The sequence below is a fragment of the Anomalospiza imberbis genome, chromosome 3 (assembly GCF_031753505.1).
Source record: "Anomalospiza imberbis isolate Cuckoo-Finch-1a 21T00152 chromosome 3, ASM3175350v1, whole genome shotgun sequence".
In the NCBI taxonomy this organism is placed as follows: Eukaryota; Metazoa; Chordata; class Aves; order Passeriformes; family Viduidae; genus Anomalospiza; species Anomalospiza imberbis.
In genome coordinates this window covers 100,343,543-100,362,333 of record NC_089683.1, presented here as the reverse complement: position 1 = coordinate 100,362,333, position 18,791 = coordinate 100,343,543, and the positions used below count along the sequence as shown (strand labels likewise).

Genomic DNA, 18,791 nt, shown 5'->3' with positions numbered 1-18,791 from the left:
AACAGAAAAGCCCTCAAGCCCTCACCCATTAAAAGCAGCAGCTTTGTGTGCAGTAGTGTGGCAGGCATTCATAGGTTGGCTTTTTTTCTTTTGCACCAACTACTGGCTGAGGAAAGTTCTTTCCAAGGTGATAGTTCCACCCCTGTATTGAAATGTGAGCAAAGAGGAACTTTCTCAATTGGATTTGGGTTTATTCACAGCACTTGTAAAGAGTGTTAACATAAAGATAACACATGCAGGGAGTGTGCCATGGGTTACCACAAGTGATAAAGGATTTTAGGACAGTGACAAGGCAGTTTCCCTTTTAACATACTGGGTTTTTTTTCTGTAAGAATTATGTGAGAGCAGAAAAGTTACAATAGCACTGCAGTTCCCTGCACAGAAAATATCCGGGGAGGTGACACACAGCAGAGTGGTGCCGTTCACCTGCACCACAACTGAGAGCATCAGTTAAGTGAGGAGGACTGAGCAGCTCCTCCATTTAGCAAACACAATAGTAATGTCAACCAGTACCACACTTTTCCAGACCACTGGCATGTGCTTGGGGACAATAAGGTTTGTATTTTTCACAGCCAGGTCTTCTGAGCCACAACACCTCCTGCTCTGGGGTGGCCACTGCTCACTGATCACAGTGAAAACAAAATTGTTTACAGGCACTCTGCAAAATTCCCACCTTAGATGCCACTGAAGCACAGCTTTGCCTTTCAGGCATCTCCCCTGCAACCTGTCCCTTGTGTCGTTTCTGCAGGGGATTCATTATTAATTATTTCCATTTTTTTTTATTTCCAAAGAATATCAGTTAACTTTTACAGCTTCTTCAGTGCTCCCCAAGTTTCATATCACACCTAAATGCTCATTTTCACTGCCTGAAGGTCTTTTCTGACCTGAATGATTCTATGAATCTGGCTGGTACTTCAGTTTAAGGGAAAATCTACACATAGATTGAATTTTGGAGAAAAAGATTTGAACGTTCAGCTGTAAATTTATCTTGTGTTATGTCTTCTGGGTCCATTCATATTGTAATTTGCAAATGGCAAAACAGTGTTGCTGTTTATTAAAAACAATATCACCCTCAACATCTTGATGGAAAAACTATGTTTCAGGGGTGATAAATCTGAAAAATAACTCCCACATCTTCCCCAGGGCCTGGGCAGAGAGAGGTGGAGCTCGGCTGTGGAGTCCCCTGATCCTTCCACGGGTATTGGCATCTGCAGCACCTGGGATCCACGGCACAACTCCTTCCTCCAGAGGCCAAAGCTGAACCTACAATTTCAAGCAGGATAATAACCTTTCCAAGGCAATAACATGCACTTCCCAAGAGCTGCTGGTTAAGATGGCTCAGAAGCAATGACAAGAATGTGGTGAAAAGTTTGGTCCATCAATCCAGCTTCTGGACATGGTAGGGATGAGACACCTTTTGATAAATCGTCAAACACTGTATTTTTTATTCTTTGTGTTTGTCTGTGCTCCCACTATGATCACCCCTTGAATTATTATTTTTCAAAAAGATATCTAGGAAAGAAATTATGTTTATAATTTTCATCTGTTTAAAATGCACCAGGTATGTTTTAAGCCCTGCAAACACATCAAAAGCTCCAGAGTTTGTAGTGCAGTTTTCTGCAGCACTGATTTATTCCATTTTACCATGCCCTGGGGTGCCAGGTAGGCTCAATACCAGGAGTGGGAGAAGCAGACCTGAAAGATGCGTTGGGTACGGCCCAGACAGGTTTTATGCAGCCTGCAAAATTTGGCCTTGCACTACAAACCAGTCTGCTGTTGCCATCTGCTGGAAAAATTCCTAATGGATAGTTCGAAACGTGGGGAGGAGTATCTGCTCCTGTTACAGAAATACTGGGGGCTTTTTGAGCTTTTTAAGGCAGGCTTTTTCCCCTCTAGGTCCGTGTGATCTGCCCAAGAACAATGTGTGCACCAAGGTGTTACCACTCTCTGCATAGTGAAAAACCTTCAACCAAGGCCAATCTAAGAGCAAAACAATTCTTCCAACAAAAGGGTGCTACTAGAGAGGCAAAATAGTATCCTTCCAAAGGAATTAATCCTTCCTCTCCCTAACAGCTTTCCAGTTTCATCACACCATAGAATGGTTTGGGTTGAAAAACGACCTATTTACAACCCCCTGTTCTGGGCAGGGACACCTTCCCCTCGACCAGGTTGCTTTGCTGTGCCCCCAGATCTGTCATCTGAGCTGAGCAATCCCCATTCCACACATGTTCACACAGAGACCACACAAACATTGACACAAGGAAAAGTCCTAAAGATCCTGTTCATCCCAACACATGAAATCTAAAATTTATTTCTTTCCACACTGTTTGCACTTAGTTCTTTCTCAAACTGCCACACATATAGAAATATTTCTGCAGCCTGCTCCTATGGGATTTTCAGGGGTATTGGATGTCATTTCCTTTTCCCTCAGATATCTTTTCCTCATAGCAGGAGTCTTCAAAATCCTTTCCTCCCTTTAAAGACTCTGTGGCTCATCATTCTGTAGAATGTAAGAGCACATAATATCGTGGGATAGGTGAAATCCCTTCTCACTTGCAAGCAGCCTTAAGCCATACTGTTTGCCACAGGCATTCTTAGCTCCGTGTGTCATCAGGCCCCAATCTAATCTGCGAGGTGTAATTGCTATGGCATTAAATCCTTTGCCGGTGGCTGATCACCCCCAGCCAGTAGGATTACAGGGCCCGGAGCTGCTGCTCACAAAGGCAGGAACGGTTTAGGAACAGTGGCTGCTGCTGCTGACAGGGCTTTAAAGTGTCCTGCTCAAAGGAGGGGTCAATAGGATATGAACCCTCCCCCAGCAGGACCCATGACTGGGCTGCCTCTAAACTACACTTAAACTGCCTAAAAACTGTCCTGCAATGTGCTGTGGAATTCCAGAACAGGAATGTTTAGGGCATAAACCCTGGCCAGGGGTTACAGGGGCTGTTTCAGACAGCACAGGGAATTGGTGCCACTTTGCCTGATGAAGAAGGTGTGAAAATGAGTTAGCCCGGACCCAAGGCACCATTGGCTGTTTCCACTGGCCTCCAGCTGGCTCAGCATGAGGGCAGAGACAACCTGCACCTTTACAAAGCTGTTTACTATTTAAAGAACCTCTATTAACCTTCACTAGCAGAATTAAGCATCTTCAGTTTCAAAACTACCATACACAGACCCCAAGCACCTACTGTAGCCTGGAGGACTTCTAGCATGGGAGAGGAAAGAATCTGCATCCTGCACCATCCATACTCTTACTTGGTGTGGAAATTGTAAAGATATTATTAAGGTGCGTCCTCAATACGTCTCTTATTGCCTTGCCATTCGTGAAGCCCGAGGTTGGCTTGTCCTGGTTAGCTTTCTGATACGGAGGAGCTGAACTGCCAACTCATATGGAAGTTGGTACTCTCTGTGGAGTGACTTATCCTGTAAAATTTCGGTCACAGAAATTCTGTCATTATGGCTCTGCTCCATAAAGAATGACATGGCCTCATTGTCAGCAATTTTTATTTCTGCAATAGTGTAAAAATGCTATTTTAATACAATTTATTATTTTAAAATTTTAAGTGATAGCTAAAATTACACCTGAAAGCTAGAAAGAGCGAATACATATAATACTTCTCCCTCTTTGTAGGACTAGTTTTCATTCAAAAATACGCCAATGTGCTTTTATGTATTTAGTGACCTCTACAGATTTATTCTCCAGGTTTCATGGAATCATGCAATAGTTCAGGTTGGAAGGGACTCTAAAGATCACCTCATTCCGACCCTGCTGCCATGGGCAGGGACATCTTTCACTGGACCAGGTTGCTCAGAGCCTCATCCCAAAGCATCAATGGGCCTTGAACACTTCCAGGGATGGAGCAACCACAGCTTCTCTGAGCAACCTGTGCCAGCCAGATGCCAAAGGAGGAAGAAAACCCTTCCCATCTGGAGCAGAGGCTGCTGCAGCTTTGTGTAACCTTGTGTCACCAAGTGTGTGAGACAGGAAGACCCTTTCCATCAAGGGATAACAACACTGAAAGATATTTTTCAGGAAAACCAGAACAATGGAACACCAAAGTAGCCTTTGGTTCCTCTAGCAGATTTGGGAACAAATTGAAGGAGGAGCAGAGCTGGCCTGGTGCCACACCTCTGCATGCAGTGAGGATGGAGAAGCTGCAATTATTTGTCTTCTTGGCTGAGTTTTTAAAAATAAGACACTTTTCTGTAGTTCCTTCTCAAGCATTACGTAAAAGCTCCCCCTAGAAGTCCAAAGGCAGCTGTTTTCTTAGCAGAAGGAAGTCAGGAAGAGGCAAAGCAGGCAAAGACATCAGATAAGTCTGGATAAAAAACTTGGCTAACCTATTTTTCCCCCCTCCTAAACAGCCAATTTTGAAGCACTCTGCAGAGATCTGCCTGGGAGGAAAAGCAGAGCCAACCACTGAAAACTGATACGTGAGCTCTGGTGAGGACTGCTGCTCCCCCTGCCTCAGTGTGGGAACTCCTGAGCTCCCATCCCTGTGGTGGGAGTATTTCTCCTCTCAGCCAGCCAACACAGAGACCTCCAAGGTAACGAGCAGGTAAGTTGTAAGTAATGAGATCTCCCAAGTAAGAAGTGATATGACAAAAGGAAATGGCCTCAAGTTGCACCAGGGAAGTCTTAGATTGGATTTTAGGAAAAATTTCTTCACTGAAAGGATGGTCAGGCATTGGAACAGGCTGCCCAGGGAAGTCCCCATCCCTGGAGACGTTTAAAGGATGTGTAGATGTGGTGTTTAGGGACCTCATTTCAGGGGGGCTTGGCAGTGCTGGGGCAACAGTTGGGCTCAATGACCTTAGAAGGTTTTTCCAACCTAAAGGATCCTATGGTTCTGAAAAGCCTTGACCCCTTTGGCTCTAACACAACACCTGGATATTGACAGAATGAGGCTGGTCATAGACATTGGAGGTCCCTGTCCCACAGGGAGAGGACAAGCCACTGTCACCTACAGGGAGGGTCAGACAGCAGTCAGTGACTCCATCCCTGCCTGGGGCTCTGTGTGCACCCTCAGGGTGGACTCCTGCTCTCCTGTTGCCCTCTGGGATCCCGGAAGAGAACCAGGTCCATCCATCTGACACCTCCAGGGCTTGCAGGCTTTGGGGTTTGCAGTTGTAGTGCCTCATCACAAGGTGGCAGGGACGTGACACTGCCTGGCATGCTTCTGGCCTCAGATCCTTGCTGCTTTCTTCCTTATCCGATATGGATTTATCAGTAATCTTCTGTCTTTTCTTTGAAACTGTCCTTGGGATAGTTCAAAGAGAGGGTCATTAGTTATTTCAAAGCCTAAATATTTTACCTATTTGCACTCAAGAAAAAAAACAAAAAAACTGCTTTTCATTCTTCTGCCTGAAAGTTATTGTGACATGGGGAAGTGAGGAAGGGGCTGGCCTGGGTCAGCCTCTGCTAAGCCACAGCTCTGGCTGCTGCTGCTTCCAGGTTAAACCCAAAAGCTGTCATGATCAAAAAAGCAGGCAGCCCTTCTGTCCTGAGTCACAGGGACCATTTTTTCCTAAATAACTCAAGATGGGAAATCATTCTTGTAGCTTCAAAAGAAAAAAAAAAAAAAAAGAAAAAAAAAAAAAAAAAAAAAAAAAAAACCAAACAAAAAAACCCAACAAAACCATACATACATGTATAAGTGTGTATATATACATACATTTCCTTCAGTGAAGAAGAAAATCTCAGAAATATCATGTCATGTCTGGCTTCCTAGAGAAGATCCTTAACTCTGGGCTTCTGAAAGCAAATATCTGTGCATTTATAGGACCCTTTCCCTTCATTTTATATGTCTCCCACAGTAATCTTCTACCCTTCCACATGTCAAGAATTTTGTGATTTTGCTGCTCTGCTCTCTCAAGAGTGTTGCAGGCTGCATAGCAGGGAGTGAAACCTTTGTCACTGCTCATCAAACATTTTCATACAGAATTCTACCTGCAATGATAAAAATAGACTTGTGTTAATAAGCTGTTAATAACAGTCAGGTAATTATTTAGTTCATCTCTGAAGTCCCAGCTGATCGTTGTCTCCTTATGTTTGTTTGCCTGGCAGTCTTCAGGGACAGGGGATTTTCAGGTTTTTTAATCTGCAGCACGTACAGTGAGAGATGACTCAGCTGTCACTCTGCAGAAAACATGCCCCTCGTGCAGCAGGAGCTATCCAGAACAGACTGCTGACACCCAAACCCAGCTCTGCACAAATGGATGTGCAGGATGCCTGCTGCTGCCCAGGCTGGAACCAGACCTCAGCGGAGCACAGCAGAGGTATTGGTACAGCAGAAGGAAATGAGCAGAAAACGACCCAAGTAGAGCAGATAACATTAGAAAATAATGGTTTCTGAGCTGCTGTTCACTAGCACATATTTCCCCTTTCCAGCACAGTGCAGTGGCCCAAGAAGGGATTTGTTGTGGGTCAGCTGGATGTGCTCCTGCCTCACACCGAGGCTCTGAGATTGACCTGAGGTTTACATTTATTGGAACAGAGGGTAATCAGAAGTTTTCTCAGCTATCCAAGGCACAGATCCATGGAACCAAGTAAGCCTGAGCTCCTGCATGCTTGCTGTGAGCCTTGAGATGAGTGTGTATCATTGCCAGCTTGTAATTTGTTTAAATATGCTAAGGAAACCAGCTCTGAGGTGCAAGGCAGGCTAGGAGGGAGGGAGAAAAATCCTCTCTTAACATGCGGCAATTCATCTGTGAAACTCATCACGGCAGGACAGCATCAGGACTGAAAGTGTAATAAGATGTGGAGTGAAATGGAGAATCTGACAGGTGACAAGAGCATCCAAAGCACAAGTGCACGAATTTTGCTTTTTGCTTTGGTTTAAATTCAAAAGTTGTAAGGAATTTGGGAATGAGATGGGACATTTTAGGAGAAGTTGTTGTTGTTACAGTCCTGGCAAAATCTTTTGTTCTAGCTAATAAATTAGTTTTAAAAAAAGGCAAAAAAAATGGGTTTTCTTTTCCTTCAGTATTATATTTTTTGGTGGTATATAGCGTGTGGTTTTATTTTTTGGTATTATTTACTATGTATAATTTGGTTTTGGAGTGAATATAACTTTAGGGATGGGTGTGTTTGTATTTGAGGTAGAATTAATTTCAATAGTTTTTTCTTAATAGGCTTTTGATATGTATTATTGGGATTTTGGTTTTGTTTATTGTAGGTATAAACATACAGATTTGGTAGGGGCAGCTCGGCTGCTGGAGTTTTGGGTGTTAATTTTTTAGATGGCTTTTGTTAGATGCAGTTTTTCATTTTTGAAAGTTTTTTTATGTAGTGGTTTTAAGGTGGTTTTTAAGAATTTATTGTATTGTTTTATTTAGTTTGCAGGTGGTGTATGATAAGAGATATGGTCTACTTCTTGCATGCTATGGTTTTAGTGTTGATAAGTTTCGATTTATTTCACATTTGGTGTTTTTTATTAGTTTTATTTTTGGGGACATGGGCATTTATATGGTGGGTTTTTATAGGATTTTTTTTAAATTCAGGTAGTTATAATTTTTAATATTTAATAGTTTCAGTTTTTTAATTTTTATGCTTTTAATATTTTTATTTTTAAAGTTATTTTTATAGATTGTTGGTTGTTATTTGTGAATTAGCATAAAGGTAGAACTTTGGGGGCTTTTTTAGTAATGTTTAGGATCAGTTGTACAGTTTTGAGTTTAGTGAGTTGATTTTTTACGGGTTTTTTGTTTTTATTAGTAATTATTTAATTTTAAATGTGTATTTGAGTTTTTTGGATTTTTGAGACATTGGTTTAGGAGGAAGTTTATGATTAGAATGTATGGAGGTTTTGGGCTAGTTATAGTGGGATTTTAAAATTTATTTATATTTCGGTTTATTTGAATTTTTAATAGGGTTAAATGTCATGCGTTCTTTGTTCTGTATGTAATAGAAATACGTTTTGAATTTATATGTGACAGAATTAATGTATACTGCGTGCTAGTGCTGACGAGGGTTTCATATTTTTGTGGTTCTGATGTGTTAGGTTAGTGAATTTATATGTTTTAATATAAAAATAATATATGGTTTAAATATAAATAAAAATAAATTTTAAAATAAATATAAAATTATAACTGTAAATATAGAAAACAGATAAATACATAAAACTATAATATATATTATTGTGACATATTATAATATATATAAAATATAGTCTATGATATATATACAAAAATATAATAAATAAATAGATATTGTAAATATAAAAATATTTAAATAGAGATTAAAATAAAGTGGGGGGTTTTTGGTTTTTATTAGGTTATAGGCAGGTTTTTTTTAATAAATATTTTAAAAATATATATCCAAATATACAATAAATAAAGAGATATATAAATATAAAATATAAATACAAGTAATAGAAATATATAATATAAAATATTATAATGTATATTTTGTATAATATATATCTATAAACATAATACATAAACATAATTTATAAATGTAAATGTGTATATAATTATGAAAAATATAAATATTTTAAAATTTAAATATAGTTTAAATAATATATCTAGAGAATATAAATAAAACTATACATTGATATACATTTTAAATGTAAATGTGAATATAAATATGAAAAATATAATTATTTTTTAATTTAAATACAGTTTAAAAGCAAGGGCTTTTTGATTTTTATTTGGGTAGAGGCAGGGATTTTATTTAAACAATATAAACTTTATAGAAATATAAATCTAAATATAGAAATATATAATCAATATATAAAGATATGTATAAAAATATAAAATATAAATATAAGTAATAGAAATAGAAATAATATAGAAGTAATATAGAAGTGGTAAGAATAGAAGTAATATAGAATATAACAATCAATGTGCATTATGAATATAAATATGTAAAAATATAAAAATAAACTATATTTAAATATAGTTTAAAAGAAAAGGGCTTTAATTTTGGTTCTTATTGAGTTAGAGGCAGGGGTTTTCTCTTTTTCGTGCGGGATGTGCTGGGGCATTTACTTCAGGGGATGTTTGGGAGGGGACCGCTCCTGTTCCCTTCTGCCCGCCCTCCTGCCGGCAGCCCCGGCTGAGCTGGGCGGCAGTGCTGCCGCCTTGTGGACAGAGAGCGGTACTGCAGGCCTCCCCGACAGGCAGCGGCCTGGACGCCTCTCTCCGCCGAGGTCCTGCAACGGCCGCCATCTTGGGCGTGGCCCGGCCCGGCCCTTCCTGTCCCCGCCGCCCTGCCATACAGCTGTAAATAAACAAAACAAATAGAGAAATATGGAAATGGCAATATAAAACATGCATATGACTTTTGTATAAAAGAAATATAGATTAATAGGACATGCAACATACTATTACATATTGCTACAAGATATAATGTTTAATATTCATTATATGCTTCTGTGAAATATAGAAATATGGATTATAAATAGAAACATGAACGATGTAAAAATAAAACTATAGACATACATATAAAATGTATACAGGTAGATAGGGAAAAATAAAATATAAATAAATACAAAATAATAGAAATAGATACAATTCATAATACAAATAATACAGTATATATCTTATAATGCTGTAATATGTGTAATATATAATAGATCTATAAATATAGTACATCAATCGATTATAAGATGATATGTAACAAATTATAAGTGTAAATGTGAATATAAATATGAAAACTACTGTCGTGGTTTGACATGGAAATGAATTCTTTCAGGAAGTTAGGTCAAACCAATCAGTGGTCAAGTTTGGATATTGGCACCTGGAGTGACCACTGAAGGTGTGGATACCCCTTTGAGAACATAGGGGGTTAAAAGCAGGAACTCCCAAGAGCTCGCTCTCTTTGGTTCCGGTCAGGGTGCTGTGCAGACCTCCCCTGCCCAGCCATGGGGCTGGGTGGGGGAGGGGGAGCCATGAGGCCTGGTCGAGGTGAGCCGAGGGGTAGAAGGACTGGAACCGAGCCAGCTCCTGTGGACGGAAGGGTGGAGAGAAGCGGAGATGTCTTTGTCATCCCCCCACCAGAGGGAAGAGACAGAGAGTCCGGACGGCGCCTATAACTTTGTCAGTGCGGAGGAGAAAGGGGCGGGGGAAGGCGCCCAGCCTTGGCCTTGGGAATCGGCTGCTGGGCAGAGATATCAGCCGTCCAGGGAGTCTGAACTTTTAACCTTTTCCTGAAAAATGAAGGCTTTGTAAAATATTACTCCTCCTTAATTTGAAGTAAAAGTGAGACAGTCTGGGATCCGAAATGATGGAAGAAGAAATTCTTGAGTTGGAAGGAGATGATGGAGTGGCTTGTGGCTGGACTTTTCTTGTTAGCCATAGACTGAACCAAATTCTCCTGACAGAAGCTGCACTTAGGGGGGTGCGTTGGTGAGCCAAGAGACTTGTTTCAGTGATTACCAACAAAAGAGTAGAGAGAACAGAGGAAAGTTGAAGAAGGTGTGAAGAGGCCCTCTGTCTTCAAGGAAGAAGAAGAAGAGAAGATCTCTGTTCTTAGACCCTCGGCCCCAGAGGAAAATGGGGGGGACTGTAGTCCCAAAATGAGAAGCTGAACTGTTGTCTCTTTTAGTCCATGGCAAAGCGTCCTTAAAGGAGCCCTATGAGCAGTCTGTCCATGCACGGTGGTGAGAGCACTGTGACATGGAAAGGAGAGTGTCACCATGGCAGATTTTCTCTGGGCGGTTGCCATGTGTGACATGGAAACACAAGGGTGGCAATTGTGTTTTCTGGGGGGTCTGTGGCACAGGAGAGACTCCTGTCTCCCTTGAAAGACTGAGTATTTGATTATCTGAAGGGTAGCAACTTGATCAGGATCCTGGGTGGTGTCTCACTGTTGAGTTTGTTTAGAAATTAAGTAGGAAGAAGGGGGGTGTTTTAGAAGGTTTTCATCCAAAATTTAGTGTTTGTAGTTTTTATAGTAGTAGTAGTTTAATAAAATTCTTTTCTTTGTTATTAAGCTTGGGCCTGCTCTGCTCTGTTCCTGATCACATCTCACAGCAATTATTTAGGAAAGTGCATTTTCATGGGAGTGCTGGCATTGCGCCAGTGTCAAACCATGACAACTATAAATATAAAAAAATTTAAATATGGCTAAAAATAAAGACTTTTTGTTTTTTATTTGGTTATAGGCAGCGGTTTTATTTTAAAAACATAATTAATATAAAAACAGAAATCTAAATATAGAAATACATAATAAATAAATACATATATAAAAATATATAAGTAAATATAAATATTAGCGGTAGATATATAATAAAAATAATAATGTATATACATTATTATAGTGATATATGTTATATACATCTGTAAATATAATACATCAATAGAAACTATATATGTAAATGTGAATATAAATATGAAAAAAATATAAATCTAAAAAATATTGAAATATAATTTAACTAATGGGGTTTTTTAAATTTATTTGGCAAGGCAGGGCTTTTACTATAAATAATAAAAAATAAAATAATGATTAAAATATAAATCTAAATACAGAACTATAGGATAAATATATAAAGATATATATTAAAATATAAAATAGAAATAATTATGTCTTATAAATCAACAAAAATATATACTATCAATAATACTGTATCTAAAATATCACGTTATGATATATATGTATCTATAAATAAAATACATCAATATAAAAGACAAATGTAAATGTGAATATAATTATGAAAAATATAAAAATATTTAAATATAATATTAAAGAAAATGGATTTTTGTTCTCATTTGGTTAGAGGCAGGGGTTTTATTTTAAATAATACATAATTAATATTAATATTATACAGATAGAATTTGGTTAGAGGCAGGGTTTTTATTTAAAACAGTATAAGAATTTTAGGAATATAAATCTAAATACAGAAATTTATAATAAACATATATAGATGTATATAAAAGTATAAAAAATAAATATAAGTAATAGGAAGAGATGTAATGTAGAACAGAAATAACATTATACATCAATATACATTATAAATCTAAATGTGAATTTGAAAAATATAAATATAAAAATAGTTAAATATAGTTTAAAATAAAGAGGTTTTTTGGGTTTTGTTTGGTTAGAGGTAGGGTGGTTTTTTTACTTTTTGGGCCATTTCCTTTTGAGGATTTTTCCAAGGTGATCGCCCCTGTTCCGCCTCCCTTCCCTCCGGGCGAGCGGCAGCCCCTGGCTGTGGCCGGCGGCAGTGCTGCCGCCTTGTGGACAGAGCGCGGCACTGCAGCCCCCATAGAGGGGCGGGGGGAAGGAGATTCAATGTGCAAAGCAACACGGTGACTGAGAAGAATGGCAGCGGCGAGGGCGGCCCAGCGGGGCCGGTTTCGGCGGGCGGAGGTGAGAGCCGTCGGAACAGGGCTGCATCCCTTTCCCGACCCCCGAGCGCGCCCCCCTCAAGACGGTGGAAGCGACCGCGTGCCGGAGAACCCCGCCGGGGCGGCGTGCAGACGGCGCAGTCGACGGAGCGGGGTCCTGGCTTTCCTTGCCCTTTCTGCCGCCCTCTTTGGAAGGTCAAGCGAGTCGCCCGCCCCGTCCCTCCGCCTCCCCGCGCTGCCGCCCCCTGGCTCCGGCGCCGCAGGGCGCGCTGCCCGTGTCCTCGAACTCGGAAAGGCGGCGGAAAATCGCGCCGAGAGCGCGGGGTCGCCGTCCCCGTCCTGTTGCGTCCCTGTCTCGTCCCGCCTCCTCCCCGCACTCCGCTCCGCGCCGTCTCCAGTCCCACACAAACCCCCTCCTCGCCTCCCGGACCCCTCCGGTCCAGGGAAAGGGAGGAAACCACGAAAGCATCGGGCAGAGCAGCCGCTGGAGGTGCCCGAGCCGTCTCCCTGCCCGCAGGGCCAGAGTTGCCCACAGCCGTGAGCTGACAGGTACGCAGGGTGCGCGGCTCCGGCACGCTTTGCCTCGCTGTGTTCCGGTACCGTGCTGCTGCCAGAGGAAAGAGCAAGAGCTCCAGAGCCCTGAGCAGAGCCCTGGGGAATGGGAGGCGAGGAAGGCTTGGGCTCAGGACGGCCAACTGGGCTGGCTGTTAGTGCACAAAGAGACATTTGTCATCCACGCTGCCAAAACGAACACCTGGTACATCCTGGGTCTGCCATGTGTTTTTATTTCCTATTTGTGTCATCACAAAAAGCAAGGACGGAGCAAATGGGACTGGTTCCCACTATTGCTGTGTGAAGACATTTATTTTACAGGCTGCTATATTGATGTTATCTTTTTTTTACTCCTACTTTGGCTTTTCCCATCCTTTTCCCATGGCTGCTGCATTGGGTGTCCCCAGGAGGGCTGGATTCCTCAGCAAGGGTCTTAGGAGTTGCTATTAATTCTTATTTTTCTGAAGGTGTATGGAAGTGTGCTATCGAAACAGCTCTTTTCTATCCTGAAAAGCTTTCCATCTATGACCACCCATGTGGTGTTAGATGTGTTTTAATCATGTAGCCAGATGCACTAAGGTTTTTATTTTCTAAGCCAAAACCTGTAGCAGATGGCTGTTTGCTTTGTGAGAAGTGGCATTTGTGGTGGAGAGCTGCAATTGGGAAGAAAATATGGACTAAATGTGTTCTGGGGATGGGCACGGAAGGAAACACTTGCACAGAAAGGCAAGGCAGTGATGATTCTGGAGGAAAAGTGAGAGGTGATTGCTTCCAATCTGCTTTGGAATGATCGATCAGGGAGTGTAGGGAAGCAGAGAGCATCTTCTGGCTATTTCTTCTCTGTAAACTTCTCTCTGGCTTCACAGGTCCATGCTGGAGAGTGGGAAAAGGGTCCCTGCTGGTTGCCGTGTCCTCAGTGGGTAGAGAGCTCTGACCTTGGCCAGATGGGCTGGTGAGTATTGAATCAATCCCTGCCTCCTCGTGAACAAGTTGTTTTATAGAGTCATTGGCAGGGGCAGCTTTTAGCCGGCTTTAGTTCAGTTTCTTTTTCACAGGTTTCTGGGTGTTTTGATCCTGACTTCGCCAAATTCTCAAGTTTGCTGAATTGGGGATCTTGCCTGCATGACCCATGAAATGTCCCAGAAGCTGACTGATGTCTTTGTGCTCCTGTTGTGTTCATTTGGGCTGTACTTCAGGCTTCTCTCCCCAAGCTCTTACGTTGCTGTATCTCTTGGATGCCGTGCAGAACGGAATCAGGCAGCCAAACCTCAGGTTCACCTTCTCCCTGACCTTCTACGTTGCTCGTGTGGCACAGCAGATCCTGAAGCCAGGTACTGGGACTTGCTGCGTGTGTCACTGCTGGGGTGAAAAACAGAGCCTTGAGGAGTGTTGATCTCCTCACCTGCTTTGTGCTCGTGCACTCTTGACTGAACTTTTCTTTCTGGGGAAGAGAAGGGGAAGGTGGGCAGCAATTGACTGAGCCTCAGAGCAAAGGCCTTCTGCAGTTGCTGGGCTGTTCTCCCAGCTTGGAGCACTGCACACTCACTACAGCTTCCACGAATTGTCGTGCGTGGTTGTGGATTGGGAGCACTGTCTTCCTCCACGATGCCAGCTTTTTCTCTTCACAGAGGAGCACATATACATAAGGGCAAACAGATTCCTTCTGTCACACCAGTATTTGGACCTGAGGAAGGTACCAGGTTTTTTTCCAGTTTTTCCACAGCTTTGATTTTGAGGTAAGAGTCCCGTTTTAGGTATCCAGTAATTCTTCAGAAACGTATTAAAAACAGCTGTAAAAATACAATGAAATCTCATTCTCCCATAGGTAGTTAATTAGGCATCTTTCTTATGTTTCATATTAGAATTTAAAATGTTATTTCTGTAGGGTTTTGGTGTTTTCTTAATACTAACACGCAAGGACTTGTGCTGTGTATGCTCTGTGAGCACAAGAAATAGAATATTCTGCCCCGGCTAGCTACAATTCCTCTTTGAGTTTAGATTAGTAACTTTGAGTTCAACTGAAGTATTTTAGGAACAGCAGCTTTTAAAATTCCATGTCTGGGCTGCAGACTGACTGTTCCCGATGGATGTTAGTGATTAAATTTGATAGGAATGGAAATTGAGAAGTCCAGAACAAGCTGTGGTAAGCCCTGAGCTGGCACTCAGAGGGAACCGGGGTTTTGTGCTCTTAGGAGCAGTTATTCTTTGGAAATGTCTGAATGCCTGATGGTGGTATTTTTCTTTGTGGCTTCTCATACAAAACAGAGCGTGAGTGGATCGTCAGATTTCTTGAGGAAGGGCTGTGTGACAAACATTGCTATAAGCTTTATGATTACCAGAGGATTTTCCAGGTCATTCTTTACTTTTTCAACAGTCCTTTGTGTGACAAGGGCTCCCAGGTAAGAATTTAAAAAGAAAGTACCAAAAAACCCCAAACCACAGAAGCTTGCACAGCTTTGAAATCTCAAGTACCAAACAGAAAGGAGCAGCTGTCTCTGCCTTGGTCCTCTTGTAAATCTGTTCCATGTTGGTTTTGTGTATGTTTGTAGTGGGAAAGAATTGCTTGTGTCTAAACCAGTTCCATCCTTATCCCCTGAAACTGGGACAGGTTCCTGCCATCATGGACCCTCATGTGGGTGCCGTAGTTTTGCTCCTGCAGTCGGGGCCTTTTCTTTTTTTGGGTCTGTATTCCCCAGCCAGCGCATTTGTCACCTGTACAGTGCTTCAGCAGGACGGAAACTCACGTGCCAGGAGCTCTCAAGATTGGGAGCATCCGCCCTGAGTATTTCAGGTATCAAAACCTTGGACAAAAAGATAAAATTGTCTTGCTGCCTGAATACTTCTTGTAAGAGCAGCACCTGTGGTATGAAGCTTTGAAGGGAGAATGTCTTTCCTTCTCTGGAGTTGCAGAGAGCTGGTGGTGTTCATTTTACCTTGAAGTTGATCAGACACCAGGCAAATTGCTAATTTTATGTTAGATAATTAGATGCTGACTGTAAAAGATCAGGTTTCACTTTCTGTTTCAAGAGTTTTGTTCTGGAGATACTACAAAGTGCTGCCCGTGTCACCAGAGCTGCTTATGAGCTGATAGAGAATCACAGCCTCCTCACATGGGTCCTGCACAGCTTAGAGAAAAGGTAACCAGAGAAGTACAGGAGAAATGGGAACAATTTTCCTGTCCACAGTAGAAGAATTATGTGGCTGAAGATGAGAGTAAGGGTGACAGACAGGGAGACAGGGGCACCAAGGGCTGTACTGGCAGAACTTGCTGAACTCTGAGGTGTCCCTTGTGTTTTTGAAAACAGAATCAAGATGCTTTCAGGTTGTGGTAGGAGGGATGATGGTGGGAGGGCTTCGTGATTTGGAAATCACTTCCTTGAAAAACTGAAAAAGCAAAATGGCACCTTGTGCTGGTGTCTTTACCTTTTAAATTTCAAGCACCCTCAGTTCACATCCTGTCACAGGACCTGCTGCACAGGAAGTGACACAGTAATGGATTTGACCTGTCTAGAACATTTCTCCTCCCCTTGCCTCTCCCTCATAAAAAATCTCTTCTGCATTCATAGAGTGCCCTGGCAGGTTCAGGCAAGTGCACCAAAAGTCCACTAGAATATGGTCCCCTGTAGGAGATGGACCAGCTGCTGGTGAGGATCTGCCTTTCAAATGTGGTTTTCTTTTTTTTTTGGGGGGGGGGGGGGCTTGTGGGTTTTTTTTTGTTTGTTTGTTTGTTTTGTTTTGTTTTGTTTTTCAGGTTTCTGGAGAACAAGGTGATAAATAAAATTATTTCCTTACTCCATACTCTATGGCTAATAAATTTAGGAGACAAGAGAGAAAACAAGAATCAATCCCAGGAGAACAGGAAACTTCTTCCTATTCAGCTTGTAAATTAATTTCTGTGTGTTTTGGTCATGTTAATCAAACATATTTGGTAAGCCCTTTGTTTTGTTTTTTGTTTTAGTTGGTTTGCATTTCATCCTCTGTCCAGTTTTGACTTTATTAAGTCCGGGAGGATTTCTTTATCTCTGCTATATAGATGGCTTTTTTCACTTTCAGTTTGTGTGTTGAGTAGTGAATTTGGATGAGATTTCTTTGACTGGAGGATTTAGGTGTTTGAATAAATGGGGAATAAAGTAAAATGTGATGCACAGTTGCTGTCAAGTCCTTCGTCCTTAATTCCTGGCCATTGTGACAGTAGGGATTAAGAACTGTTGTGATGAATTTGCATTCATCTCTATGCTGGAATACCATGCTGTTGCTGTGAAGGCTTTTAGGGAGATGAAGCGTTTCACAGTCAACAACAGCATCCTCTCCAGCAGGGAGCTGCTGCTGCTGCAAGTGGAACCTTGTCAGCAAAGACCTGCAGCTGCAGGAGGACCTGCAGGCCCTGGCTCAGAAGTACGAAAACCAAGAATTGCTCAGTAAGTGCTGAAATACTTCAGGGAAAGCGTATTTTGTTGTACCTGTTACAGACCAGCAGTTCAAATGAGGCAAACTTCTCTGGAAGTAGTATTAATACCTTCTGTCAGAGTGATGTACCTTGAGGGAGGAGGAAAGGAAATGGAAAGGCATTTTTCAGATCTTCCTTGTGGTGATTTTGAACCTTGACATTTTGGAAACTTTGGAGAAACACAGTTTATGAAGGGAAAGAGCTTTAAAACGAAACATAGTGGCAAATCTCGAGTCAGGTTTTGAAAAAGGGTATTCTTTAATGAAATCTTAAAGGAAAAAGCAGTGCCTGGAGGCTTTGTGCTCAAAGGTGTGAATCATTCTGAGTGTGGATGGGGATCTGAAAGCGATGTGTAAGTAAAAACAATAAATAAATAAAGCCAGCAGAAGTTAATAGTTAGCATCTCTTCTTGTCACCAGTTTTGAAGAAAGGAAAAAAAAAAACAGGACTTGTGTGACTTCTTGTCCCTGTGAACAAAAAGTGCAAGGAACTTGGGAGTGAGAGGTCTTAAAACGCTGGTTTCCTGCAGCAGCAGCTGCTTTAGGTGCACATTAAAGCTTCTGTAGGTTTGTTTAAATGTTCTGTATCAGTTAAGAAAGTATCACGTATTTGAGGGATTCTGTAAAAGCTTTAGCTTTTCTACAGCTTTTTCACCCTTTAAAACTCCTCAGAAAGACATGAAGAGGGTTTTTGGAGTGCTGCCTGTAACTTACTGCATGTGTGGGTTGTGTTGCTCCAGGCTTCAGGAGCTTCTCTCGTCCCCAGGCTGGGCGATCCAGTTTGGAATAGGGTTCCAGCCTGGAGTCCCTGGGAGCTCCGCCGAGCGCAGCATCCCGGGCAGGGCGGGGCGCCGGGGCGGGCTCGGGGTGGAGCCAGGGCTCTGTGAGGCTTCCCCTACTGACCCTCTCTCTACCCCTCTTTCCTCCTCCCCGTATTCCCCTTCGTTATCTCTCTTTCCCCCATTTCCCTCTCCCTGCCAAACCCGGCTCCTTCCTGTCCTGTCCCTACCCCGCTACTCCGTTCTATTCCCCCTCTCTCCCTCCTCTGTCCACCGTCCCTCTTCCCCCCCTCCCAGCCTTTCCCTTCCCCTCCCGCTTTCCTCCACAGCCCGACCTCCCTCCCTACCCTTTCTCATCCCCTGCTAGCCCTCCTCTCTTCCCGTCCCCCTTTCCTTCTTTCCCCCGTAGCCGCGGGGCTCGGGCCACCGGAGAATAAAGTCCAGAGGGCCGGAGCCCGGCGCCCCTCGGCCCTTGCAGGAGTCCCCGCACGGGGCCGGAGGCTCTCGGCGGATCCCCCCGTGCCGGTCAAACACCGCCCGACGCTGCCGGACCTGCGGCTTTCTCAACAGCACGCTGAGAGTGGCCCCCGCTCGGTACCGTGCCGAGCCGAGCCGAGCCGCGCCGTGCTGTGCTGCCGCGTCCCTGCCGTCTCTGCCACTCCCTCTTTCTGCCCCTCGCCTGTGACAGCGAGGCTGAGGAGGCACTTCAACCCTTCTGGGGGC

General features: G+C 42.5%; 2 long non-coding RNA genes across 2 annotated transcripts; both read left to right on the top strand.

Moving 5' to 3' along the window:
• Nucleotides 1-2,351: 2,351 nt before the first annotated feature.
• On the top strand, nucleotides 2,352-6,665 carry LOC137471600 (uncharacterized). The gene is made up of 3 exons (XR_010997710.1): nucleotides 2,352-2,509; nucleotides 4,366-4,784; nucleotides 6,651-6,665. It is a non-coding gene; the product is annotated as an uncharacterized lncRNA (long non-coding RNA).
• An 8,229-nt stretch (nucleotides 6,666-14,894) lies between these two features.
• On the top strand, nucleotides 14,895-17,066 carry LOC137471599 (uncharacterized). Its single transcript, XR_010997709.1, has 3 exons — nucleotides 14,895-15,242; nucleotides 15,871-15,980; nucleotides 16,595-17,066. It is a non-coding gene; the product is annotated as an uncharacterized lncRNA (long non-coding RNA).
• The last annotated feature ends 1,725 nt before the right edge of the window (nucleotides 17,067-18,791 follow it).